The sequence below is a fragment of the Lissotriton vulgaris genome, chromosome 1_2, assembly GCF_964263255.1.
Source record: "Lissotriton vulgaris chromosome 1_2, aLisVul1.2, whole genome shotgun sequence".
In the NCBI taxonomy this organism is placed as follows: Eukaryota; Metazoa; Chordata; class Amphibia; order Caudata; family Salamandridae; genus Lissotriton; species Lissotriton vulgaris.
Window position 1 is genome coordinate 359,154,474 of NC_141686.1, and position 12,751 is coordinate 359,167,224.

The 12,751-nt window shown below is 48.2% G+C and overlaps 1 protein-coding gene across 1 annotated transcript in view; it reads left to right on the forward strand.

The window, feature by feature from the left end:
* Positions 1–5,078: 5,078 nt before the first annotated feature.
* The window catches only part of LOC147736842 (uncharacterized), a 42,191-nt gene continuing 34,518 nt past the window's right edge, over positions 5,079–12,751 (forward strand). Inside the window, exon 1 of the mRNA XM_086953525.1 lies at positions 5,079–5,437. The gene's annotated coding sequence lies outside the window, so the exon portion shown is untranslated. The remainder of the gene's footprint in view (positions 5,438–12,751) is intronic.

Here is a 12,751-nt window from a genome sequence, read left to right on the forward strand (position 1 = left end):
CAGCGAGTCCGCCTCCCTCCCTTCCGCTCCACGACCACCGAGATCATCTGCGGCGTACCCCAAGGCTCATCGCTCAGCCCAACCCTCTTCAATATCTACATGAGCCCCCTCGCCACCATCGCACGCAAACACAACCTCAACATCATCTCATACGCTGAGGACACCCAGCTGATACTCTCCCTCACCAAAGACCCTGCCACCGCCAAACTCAACCTCCAGGAAGGAATAAAAAACGTTGCGGAATGGATGAAACTCAGCCGTCTGAAACTGAACTCAGACAAGACGGAGGTCCTCATCCTCGGACCATTCCCATCCACCTGGGAAGACTCCTGGTGGCCCACAGAACTAGGCACCGCACCGACACCCACTGACCGCGCACGCAACCTGGGATTCATCCTGGACTCCTCTCTCACGTTGACCAAGCAAGTCAACGCCATCTCATCTTCATGCTTCAACACCCTGCGCATGCTCTGTAAGATCTACCGGTGGATCCCTACCGAAACTAGAAAGACGGTCACCCAGGCCCTCGTCACCAGTCGACTTGACTACGGGAACGCCCTATAGGCAGGAACCACAATCAAACTTCAGAAAAGACTCCATCGCATACAGAACGCATCCGCCCGACTCATTCTCGACATCCCCCGCCACAGTCACATATCAGCTCACCTGATAGACCTGCACTGGCTCCCCGTCAGCAAAAGGATCATGTTCAGCCTCCTCCTTTTTCTTTTTTTACCCACGCACACAAAGCGCTCCACGACACAGGCCCCGAATACCTCAACAACCGCCTCACATTCTACACTCCAACACGCAAGCTCCACTCCGCCAGCCTCGCCCTCGCCACTGTCCCATGAATCCACAGAACCACCGCCGGAGGAAGGTCATTCTCCTACCTGGCGGCCAAGACATGGAACTCCCTCCCCGCCCATCTACGTCTGACCCAGGACCACCTCACATTCAGGAGACACCTCAAGACCTGGCTCTTCGAGCAGTAGCGGCACTTCCCCCCCCCCAGCGCCTTAAGACCCTCACGGGTGAGTAGCGCTCTTTACAAGTGTACTGATTGATGGATTGATGGATTGATTGATTGTTTGTTTTGCTGTTCACCCTATGTGGGAAGGGTATGCCCAGACGTGGGTCCTGTGCTCACTAAGCCACTGGAGTCAAGCTATCCTGGTTGATGATGGGTGATAGCCAGAAACCGGTCCTAGAATGCTTGATTCTGGTCCAGGAAGACATGGCTTGGCAGTTCGGTCTGTACTGTTCCCATGAGGCACAGGGTCAAGACTGATTTGCATATGGCCATGTCTGAACTTGGGTGGCTTGGTGAGCAAAATAACGATGGATTGAACCCAGATCTGTGACTGGGGGTGAATGTTTTGCCATTCTGCAACATTCCGTCCATCATCTTGTTTGTTTTGCTGTTCACCCTATGTGGGAAGAGTATGCCCAGACATGGGTCCCGTGTTCACTAAGCCACTGGAGTCAAGCTATCCTGGCTGATGATGGGTGATAGCCACAAACCGGTCCTAGGATGCTTCATTCCGGTCCAGGGAAAACATTGCTTGGCAGTTCGGTCTGGACTGTTCCCATGAGGCACAGGGTCAAGACTGATTTGCATATGGCCAGTTCTAAACTGGGGTGGCATGGTGAGCAAAGGAATTATGGATTTAACCCAGATCCCTTGACTGGGGGTGAATGTTCTGATTTGTCCTGCATTCCATCCATCAGATGTGTGTCTTTTGCTTCAAAGGATTATCGTCGATGTTTTCAGGGGTCTGGAAAACCTAACGTTTTTCCAAGATAATATTCTGTGTTTTGGAGCGTCCCTCAAGAACACAACAACATTGTAAGGTCTATGTTAGGTAGGCTAAGGGGGCTGGTATTACCTTAAGGAAGGAGAACTGCAAGTTCCTTGTAGAGGAAATTGAAAACCTTGGCCGTACGATTTTGGGGCAGGCCATCCAACCTAAAATGTAATTTTTGAAAGCTATTAAGTCTGCACCTATTTGACATGATAAAGGCCAGTTACGTTCATTTATGGGCTTGGTCGAATACTATACAATTAATTTTCCTACTTTTGCAAACAAGACTGAGGAATCTAGAATGTTATTGCGGAAGGGGTGTTCATTGGTTTAGGACAATGCTCAGCAAAGTGCTTTTGATCGTGTAAGGAGAGACATTTGTGAGGCGGGAATTCTTGCACCTTTTGACACTCATCTTCATACATTTCTAATGGTGTATGCCAGTGCGCATGGTTTGGGGGCAGTATTATCCCAGGTGCGGACGGGTACCCAAAAAAACTGTGGCTTCTGCCTCATGCTCATTGAGGGAACGTGAAAGCAACTATTCAGTTATAGAGTTCGAGGCCCTAGCAGCTGCCTGCTCTGTCGAGCATTTTAGGACCTATTTATGGGGTTTACATTTTTGCATACGCACCGATCACAAACCCTTGGTGAAAGTTTTAAGTCCTGTTGGTACTCGTTCAGGCTCAGTTAGGCTAGCTAGACTCGCTTCCAGACTTCAGGAGTATTTTTACAAGGTTGCCCACATATCAATATGGAAGAACGCGCAAATTAACTGCCTTTTTGTATGTCTTTGGAGTGTCCTGGGGAAAACGGTCACAGTGGGTCTGCCTCGTTTCATTGTGCGATGTGGAAGAATGTAGCGTGGCTGGGTCTGTGCTGAGGAATTGGGTTTGCAGGGACTTAAGTGGGATGAAAAATGGAGGGTCTCTCAAAGGTCTGTGGTCGATGTAATTAAGGGTGTGGCTTAAAAAAATCTAAGCTAAAAAACTATGTTAAGCATAGTGTGCTACCAGACGAAGATTTTGCTGCTACTGTCATTGCATTGACATATATAAAAGATTACACCTACAACAAACTAGGACTATTGGCGTTGTCATTGGTTGTTATTTGTATAAGATAAATAAGCAACAACTATAGCTTTGTTGTATATAATATTGAAAATGCTTCAGTTCTGAAATGAGACTGTGAAAGAACTAAAACGAGGCTCTTTGAAGTTACATTAAGGCAGTGAAGGATGGCACTGCTGCAGAGTAAAGATTTTTTTCTCACCCTTAGGGTAAGGTCAATAATGGAGAGCCCGATAGGGAACTATCTCAGTACCTGCTTTTTAGGTCTCACCTGAGCCAGCGCATGCGCCACCGGCAGGACCTTGCCCGCTTAATGCCTTGGGCTATGTGCACGGATCGGGACGTAGTCTTGAAGAGTGTTGAACAAATGGTAGTGCATGTCGAGCGTAGGGAGAGTATGGTTGGTCCTTCTGTGAGACCATTTGTTAAGATTCTGGATGAACTAGCTCTGAGTGACATAAAAGTTCTAATGCAAAATGACAAGTTTGTCCCACCTAGGGTTTGAGGCACAAAAACATTATCATGAGGGGCACTTAGGGCAAACTAAGACAAAAAACGGGTAAGGCAGGATTTTTGGTGACCCTGTATGGATGATCAGATCATGGTGAGTGTTGTGGATTGTGAAGTGTTTAAGGAGAGCGAAAAATGGCTTAAGAACGGTGTCCTTACAGTACAAGGAGATATTGAGTACCCTGATGCACCTAGGAGTACGGAGTATGATACCCTGATTAAGAATTAAGAGAATACTAAGGCAGAAAAGTGACGTTACAAATGTGTATATATATTTGATTTTGTTTAAAGTCTTATTTGGTGTCATACCCAGGCCTTTCAGACTCTTAAAACAACAACTGGTTAGTATTCATCTTGTGGAAAGGGGTCAACCCTACCTGAGGTTACAGCATAAAAAACACAGCAGAGTCATAGTGGGCTCTGCTCAAGCCTGCAGGATGGGGGTGGAGAGGCACCAGAGGCTAGCACTGAGTTGTCTCCTGCTGCCATAGGCCTGGAAAGTGAGATAGTATGGACAGTGGTGAAATGAAAGAAGAGTGACTTGAAATACCCTGGCCTTGTGCACCTGCAGAGACCAACGTCTGCCACATGTCTAGTCATCAATGAAAAGTGTGTACGGGACTGTAGGCTGAGCTAGCAAACACAAACAAAACAATACACTTACGTTTTGGCACTGCAGTAACAAATCCAACAGGCTGTTCTTTTAATTTCTGCATTAAAGCATGCCTTATGCCCAACTGAATTTGATCTGGTGAATAAAATGTCATGGTATTTTTAGTCATCAATGAAAAGTGTGTACGGGGCTATAGGCAGAGCCAGCAAACACAACCAAAACAATACACTTACGTGTTGGCACTGCCGTAATGAATCTTCCTTTTAATTTCTGCATTAAAGCATGCCTTATACCAAACTGAATTTGATCTGGTGAAAAAAACGTCAGGGTATTTCTCTCTATTTACGTTGCTGTATACCATGCTGTGCATTTGAAAAACCCGATAAAGTGTTTCAAAAAATAAAATGAAAAAATCAATAAGCTGCCAGTTTAATTGCACCACTAACACATGTTCTCATATATTTAATGAAATACAAAGTCTCGCTTCCAGTTGACAGCTTCCTGTAAATACTCTTTAGTCCTCTGCATCAGTGGTTTGAAGATGTGAAGTGAAGTTGTAAATACTTTTTTGCAGCAGCACCCGAGAGTGAGACCCTGTAACTTGGACTGTGTGTGTCTTCGGTTTAATGCTTTATTTGGTTTGTCAGACACAACCATATAAGCAATCAATAAAAACAACACTTGTATTTTACAGAATAAAATCGTTAAGTTAACAAGTCTGAATGAAACACATGCAAGAAGCAGTATTAAAACCAATAATTTCCATCTAACACAATATACTATACAAAGCTTCAGGTGCTGAGCATATGATCCATACTAGTAATGTCTTAAAAACATTCATATCTGTGACATCTAAAAACCCAGGTCTTTCCTGCCACAAAATGTTTGTTGTGTGAAATGTATTCACTCCTGGAGACTGGGAATGGAGGTTCCGTCAGTGGCCAGCAGAGGGCGCGCCTCGGGATGAACTCTACTGAGTACATTGTATGAAAGGGGAAGAGCTTCCTCTTCCGGGTCAGCGGCGGCAGAGACAGCCCCAGCACCGGATGGTGACATCACTTCCGGCCTCTACCCATGGTTGTCTTGCCACCGTCCTGTGCTGACCTTGGGTGTCTGCCCACAAGTATCACCCGCAGGGGCGGGTATCCTGGCGGGCGGGAGCTTCCTCGAATGAGGGTCCTGCAGGAGCAGCCGTGACGTCTGACCCGCCCTGGAGCCCCTGTTGCTTCCTCGAGCCCGCCCCGCCCCTACAGCTGTTTGCCCTTTGGCAGCTCTGCCCCCTCTTCCACCCTTTCAGCTTCCTCTGCTGCGGCCACAGAACCCCAACAGGGCCCTTGGATGGAGGCGGCGATGCCTGGGGGGGCCACGTGTCCTTCAGCTTGAGCCGGTCCCGGCCCCTCCTCTCGCCTCGAGTGAACCGACCCCCAGCACGATCAAAGGTGCGTGAAAGGAGAGAGGTGTGTGCATGAATGTGTGTGTGCATGAATGTGTGTGTGTGCATGAATGTGTGTGTGCATGAATGTGTGTGTGCACGAATGTGTGTGTGTGCATGTGTGTGTGTGCATGAGTGTGTGTGTGCATGAATGTGTGTGTGCATGAATGTGTGTGTGCATGAATGTGTGCATGAATGTGTGTGTGCATGAATGTGTGTGTGCATGAATGTGTACATTTATTTATTTATTTATACGTTTTTATATAGCACGGACTTTACCCGAAGGTGTCAGAGCGCTTCACAATAGGAGCAGTAATGATACATGAGGAGAACATTACAAATTGCAAAACCAAACGTGAAGTTACATGAGGCAAAGGTGACAATTGTGAGCAAACAAATACAAGAGGAGCAAACGGTGCATTACAGGAGGAAAAAGTGACATCTGTGAAGGTTATCAAGGCGTACAAAGTACAAGTGGAGGTATAATACTGCAATAAATGGAGGACACTCAAACACAAGAACAATCGTTACGTAGGCAATGGTGGCACTTGTGCAAGTATCTAAAGCAAACCAAAAGTAAGAGGTAGCAAACAGTGTGTTACAAGAGAAAAGTGACGTGTGCATGTTACAAAAGAGTACCAGACACAGGTAGAAGGATAATACTGCAATAAACAGCAGATTCTCAGACCACAAGAACAAACTGGGAAGGCACTTCCAGAGTCATGGAGAATAGAATTTTCTATAATAAAAGGTCTTCCTTCAGATAGTAGAGAGGGTGTGAATTAACTTTGGAAGTCTCTTTGGAGGAGGAGAGCTTTGAGGTCAGTTTTGAAGGCCTGGGAGGAGGTGGTGGTCCGGAGCTGGGGCGGAAGCGAGTTCCAGATTCTCACTGCGCTGCCTGAAAAGGATTGGAGAACAGAGAAGGTTTTGGATCCAGCAACTACCCAGCCTGGATCTCAACAATAAGGAAAACAGAACAAAGTGGCTGGACAGGAAATTTTAACAAAAACAATTGTTCAACCACGTAGTTGATGTATACCACGTGACAACCGGGTACAGATCCCAAAGTAAATTTATTTTTTCTTTTTACTTAGATTCAAAATTCAAAAGCACAAGCACAAACAAAACAATTGTTACGACAGTGGATTCATAATGACATTATATACAAATTTACAACATTTACAAATGTACAACAATTACAAGAATACATCAAGCAAACTGAGTGAACGAGACACACCAAAGCAATACTGGAATCAATAAACAAAATCAATTGCCGTTCTATACAATGCAGAAAACTTTCAGGTGAAGAGCATGTGACCAGTCCATAGAAATATGAGACCATGGGACAGGCGGGAAAAGATGGAATAAAGTGCCTGCCTGTCAACCAATCCTGTGGTTAATAATTTATAACGGGTTGACACAACTAGGATCCAAAGTAATTGATGAAATTCTATCCTAGGGTCACCCTTAAGGTTTGCCACAGGGTGGAGGTGTCGACGCGTTTCGAACCGGCGTTATTACAGGTTCTCTTCAGGACAGGGACTGGGGGTTGTTGTTCTGTAAAAGACATATAGAGTGGGTGTCAGAGGTTTCTATCATGAAGCTATTGCATAAGGCTCCGACTCCTGGGAACAGAGAAAAAGAATTACCTGCACAAGGCATGAAACTGGTCGTGGTTCAGAAGGACTCAACCAGGGAGAAATTTCTGAAATAATAAGTGAAAATGGGCTCAGTGAGGCAAACCAGGGGAAAGGGGTTGGGACAGACATGAAAGGTGCACGCATTGTGTGCTTAAAAGCGGGTCCTACCTGTGCTTCAACATGGACTGAAAATGGGGTGTAGTGCCCGCAACGCGGTGCACACGCGGAGTCCAAGAGAGCTCACATGTTGAGCCGTCTCAACGTGGGATCTGGGAGATTGTAAGAAACATAGAATCTAGGGTCAATATAATTGAAACGAGTATGCACTGACACCCACCAAACTGGAGTGCCCGGGAGAAACACAACGTACCTGAAGACCCAGGCAATGGGGGAAGAGAGGTTACTCCGCGCCAGCAAATGATTAGTGTAGACAGCTGGAACCTGTCGGGGAAGATGCGGGCTAGCGTTAGTCACTCGCTCAGGTTTCAAAGTGTATAGCGAGAACGGAGTCAGACGCGTCTAAGAGTCGCGCATCACTTACTTCGAGCACGGAATGAATCCGGCGGTCTGGGCGGCAGTGCAGTCAATCGATAGTGCGCCGCGCCCAAACACAGTGCTAAAGAACCCATCCGGTCGGACGGCCGGTGGGTGTGGCCTGGGGGCGGAGATCGCCAGGGATGCTGGAAGTTGTAGTTGTAACGTCCACAACGTGGGGCATAGTGCTGTGGGTGGCGGCAGTTATGGTGAATGCAACAATGTAACAATGTACTCGTTTGCTCAATTTGTCATCACAGTGGAATGATTTTACAACAGTCTAGAAAACGCATTACACATGAAGGAAAGTTATTATAACAAAGCAGTGCACATATTACAACAACTGTAAATAACCAGGGAATATGGAATACCATCAACAATGAACAATCTCGGGGAGTCACGGGAGTGCAGTGCATATAATGATATTAGGACAAAGTCTCATAGAAGACAGCACGCAGACCTGGGTAGTGCGTCAGCTGATATATACAGAACCAAAGAAAGGATCAAAGAAAGCCTTCCTGAGCAAGCTACCAGAACGCTGCAAAACAAACTTTCTGCCCAACCACCCCTTGTCGCCTCAACGTGCAGAACAGATACATTTAGACAAGATAGGGGGTAGATAATGTGAGCACAGCCAAGCTCAGCCAGAAAATTCCAGTTCATAGGCTAGTAGATTCAGTCATTTCGTTCAGGCCAGAATTAGAGGTGTCAAACTTAAGTATGAGATACGCCTCTTTGTGTGAGAGACGGACATCCGGGTCACCATTTCCGCCCTTGATGACTGCTAGCACTGTCCACCTCATGTCATGACTGGAATGTTTTTGTTGTACAAAGTGAGAAACCATAGGGGCCGTCATGGTTTTATTGTTGATTCTTGACCGATGTTGTATAATTCTCTGACGGACCTCCTGTGTAGTTTTGCCAATGTATAGCAAGTTGCACGGACACAGTATAGCATAGACCGTATATTTAGTCTTACAGTTTGTGTGTTCGTTGTGACGCCAAAATTTCTTCCCATCCGTGAAGAGTGAGCCTTCAATCGTAAGATCACATACCGAACAAGTCCCGCATTTGCGATGCCCTGTGACTGGACTTGCCCCGAAGATGGTGCTTTGAGAAACCTTTTTAGATGGAGGTCTGGTAGAGGTAATCATTTGGCCAATGCTCCTGTTCTTCTTAAGTGCAAAAAGAGGATTACCTATATCAGGAAGGATTTCTTGCACCAAATGCCAGCTCTTTCTGACGATTTTCTGGAGTTGGTTCGTATGGGGTCCAAAGGTGGAAACACACACCATCCTCTCCGTCGTCGGCCTGGATCTTTTTTCTAGGAGATGTTCCCTGGGTGTCCACCTGGCTCTCTTCATTGAATGCTTCAAAAGTTTTTGGGGATAACCCCGTTCTTGTAGCTTCGAAGTAAGGTTCTGGCCATGCAACTCAAACTGCTCGGTGGTGGTACAATTCCGTCTCACTCGGAGGTATTGGCCATAAGGGAGATTATCCCTTAGGCTCCGAGGATGGTAGCTCTTGTAATGCAGAGCATTATTTTTGTCCGTCTTCTTTTGGTACAGAGAGCACATCAACATATTGTCTCTCACTGAGACTTCGACATCCAGAAATGGAAGTGATCTTTCGTGGTAGCTCAAGCTGAACTTAATATCCGGGCTCCTGTTGTTCAGCCACGTGTGGAATTCTTCCAGTTCTATAGATGTTCCGTTCCACACACACCACACGTCATCTATATATCGGAACCACTGTCCGATGTGGTCTCTGTAGGGATTATTATTCAGAACAAATCTTTCTTCGAATTGGCCCATGTACAAAATAGCCATTTCGGGGGCAAAGGGACAGCCCATGGCTGAGCCTTTAATTTGGAGAAACATTTCCTCTTCGAAGGTAAAGAAGTTCTTTTTCAATGCCACAGTGGCCAAAGAGATTATGAACTCAGTGGGGATTCTGTGAGGGCGTGGTCGGTTGTCCAGATACAGTTCCATCACGTCTAGGCCATCTTGTTGTGGTATTTGTGTGTATAAGGATGACACATCCATTGAGGCAAGAAGTTGGGTGGAGGAATCAAACGGGAGACCTTCAACTTTGTTTATGAAGTCCATGGTATCACGTAGGAAAGATGGTACTTGCACCACAAGGGGTTTCAAAAAAACATCAACAAATTTGGAGATGGGCTCGAACAGGATTGGGCCATCGATCTTTCTTTTTCTTTTCCTTCATGCATACATGAATGTGTGCATGAAGGCCTCGGTACGTGCGTGCTCTTGTGAGGGGTGGGTATTTCACCCTCCTTTCTTCCTGTGTATTTCAAGGGTTCGTCCCGATGGACTCAAGAATCTGCATCAGGATTATCTGACAACATTAATTCATTCGGTTTCGGGAAGGTCTTGGCCTGCAGTTACACCCCACTCACTCTCCTGAGTGTGCGCTCAACCCGCTGAGTTACCTTCACAGTCCAAGGCCTGGAAGGCGCCTCCCTTGAAGCGCTCAGAAACCTGGCTTCTATGGGAGGCGGGGCACTGATGGGGGAGGGGCACTGATAGGGGGGAGGGGCTCTGATGGGGTAGGGGGACGGGCACTGATGGGGGAGGGAGGGGCAATGATTGGGGAAGGGGAGGACGAGCAATGATTGGGGGGACGGGCACTGCGGGGCACTTATTGGTGGAAGGGGGACGCGCACTGCGGGGGTGGGGGGGTCCTTGCACCCTCTGTTATTTTCATGCAAGTGGCCCCCTCCCTGCTGCTTGTGTTTAGACCCTTTAGAGGCAGATGGCGCATTAGGTGAAGTAGTGTGGCTCACTGGTTAGAGGCGGCAGACCCGAGAGCAGAGGACGGCCGGGGACCAGGGTTCGATTCCCGGCGCGGCAGGTTTCTGGACCAGGGTCAGCGGACTCGATAATTCTCTCGCCTCGGTGCCCACTCTGATCAGCGTTCACACTCGGCAACTCTGGGCATTAGCTTGCCTCATCTTCACTAACGGCCCCACCAGACCGCCGGGGATGCCTGGTCTCACCCTGGAGATACCCATTAAGGGACCATCTCTCAGGGAAGCCAGGAAGGGTTTCGCAGCGGTCGAAGCGCCTTGGGACCCTCCAGATAAGTAGTGCGCTATATAAATGCCTATACATTTACATTAGGGTTCGATGCCCCCCGGTACACACAGGGGCTTCGGAGAGTGGGGGGCTGGTGCCAGCAGGCTGACGGGGAGCAGCCTTGGCACGGCTAAATGTTTCTTACAGTCTTTGCCATGGTAATATGTCCCCTCGGCTATTATTTCACTCACTCTGAATGCACTTTTATGCCTCAACTGAGCAGCCGAATTCGTGTTCCAGGCACTTAAATAAGAACTGTATTTGTATAGCTCACAGTTCACTTTCGACCGCTTTTGGGCGCAGGTGTCTTGGCGCTAGGTAAATTGCACACTAGAGACGAGAATAACACTAATTAGTGGAAAACAGACGCGTTACAACAAACATCTGTTATTTAGCGCCAAAATGCCATTCTGGTTGAAAGTGCACTTTGTAGGAGAGTAGGGTCTGCAATCCTATGATCACCCGAACTTTTTGCTTTCGGTTTACTGGTTTACGACTTTCTCGGGCTGTGGGCCTGCTAATCAGACCCACAGCCTAGCTGTTCTCTCACTAAATTGATGCGTGTACCTTAGTGCATTACCCAATTGGAACTGGGCCACCTTGTCAGACCCTGTAACTCAGGGCATCGGTGTACCCAGGGCCTACCAGGGCCTGAAGCATGTATTATGCCACCCCTGGATGGCCATCTAAAACTGACACAACTGGCTGCACGATAGCTGGGGCAACGTAGCATACTCGCTCGTTGCTTTAGGTATAGTATCCCTATATCTAACCTCACAATGGACACCCGGGTTCCTATCAGTCACTCCTATGGCAGGCCTTGACAATCCTGAAGGCAGAGTGCATGGACCCGTGTGAATTGGGCTCTGGCACGAGCCGAGCCCGGTTGCAGCTTGCGGAACCAAGACCCAATGGCTGTTCCATGATAACGCGTATCATATCGGTAACTTCGGTATAGCGTTATCAAGACATGTCGAGTAAGGTGTCATACGAATTGGGATGCTGCCCCCTCACCAATTGTGGCGTCGAGGTTAGCATCCCACCCTTCTAGAGGGACACGACATGTACGTAACTGTGAACCCTGGTATAAGTTAAACAAAGCCTCAGCTCCACAAAATGGATGCTGCCACCACAGACACGAGTCTGACCTCCTGCTGCTGGGAGTCCTTCCAGCGCGGAGAGCTTGGACAAAGGGTTTCCTGTCCAGGGCGGTGTTCGCACCGTCCCAGACAGGGTTGGTGTATTCTGGGTAGATAGGGCTTTGCGAGAAGGTGACTGCGGAGTGGCACCCCGGTGCTCACTACGCATCTGCCGGTTAGAACCAGTTCCAGGGGCGCGCAGCCCCTGACCTGGGGAAAGTCCGGCAGGGGAGAGGGGTGTAACTACCCCCCTTCTTGGTCCCACCCCTAGGGCAGGACCTTGTCATGTACCCACCCCTTTCTTTAGGATAAAGGCTGGAGCGGGGACCCTCCAAAATTACATCATCTTTGAATCAAGAACTACTTTCTACGAAAGGAACTCTCGACTCTTCTCAAGATTTCTCCCTTGTGGCTAAGGAGTAGTCACCCTGCATCCGCAGGCACCATCTAAGAACTCTGCGGTTTGCTGCACGTCCTTCCTCAGGAATCCGACTGCCCAGCTCGACGAGAACCGGCTTCCCTGGCACCTCTGACCTCTACCCACGTCGTCAGCTCAGCTGAGATCTGTGGGTGCGACGAGACCTCGAGGGACCGGCCATCATCAAAACCGGCACGCTTTCTTAATCAGCACGACCACCGAAGCAATTCTCTGGTGAGTGCTCTGGGGTCCGAGAAGCCCCGACCCTGAGCAGCTCCAGCACCGAAGTGCTGTCTCCCAGCATCTCCACGATCTGCGTGGGGCCCTTCTGCTCGCTGCTCAGCACGTTGTCTGGTCACTAGCCGCTGGCTTGTGCCCTTCTTTGACGACATCCGACAACCAACGCTGCTGGTCTGGTTGCTCCAGACTAGCCTTTGCTCCCTTCTTTGAGAGGAGCACCCCGGACCCTCCTGGTCCACTCAAGACGCCATT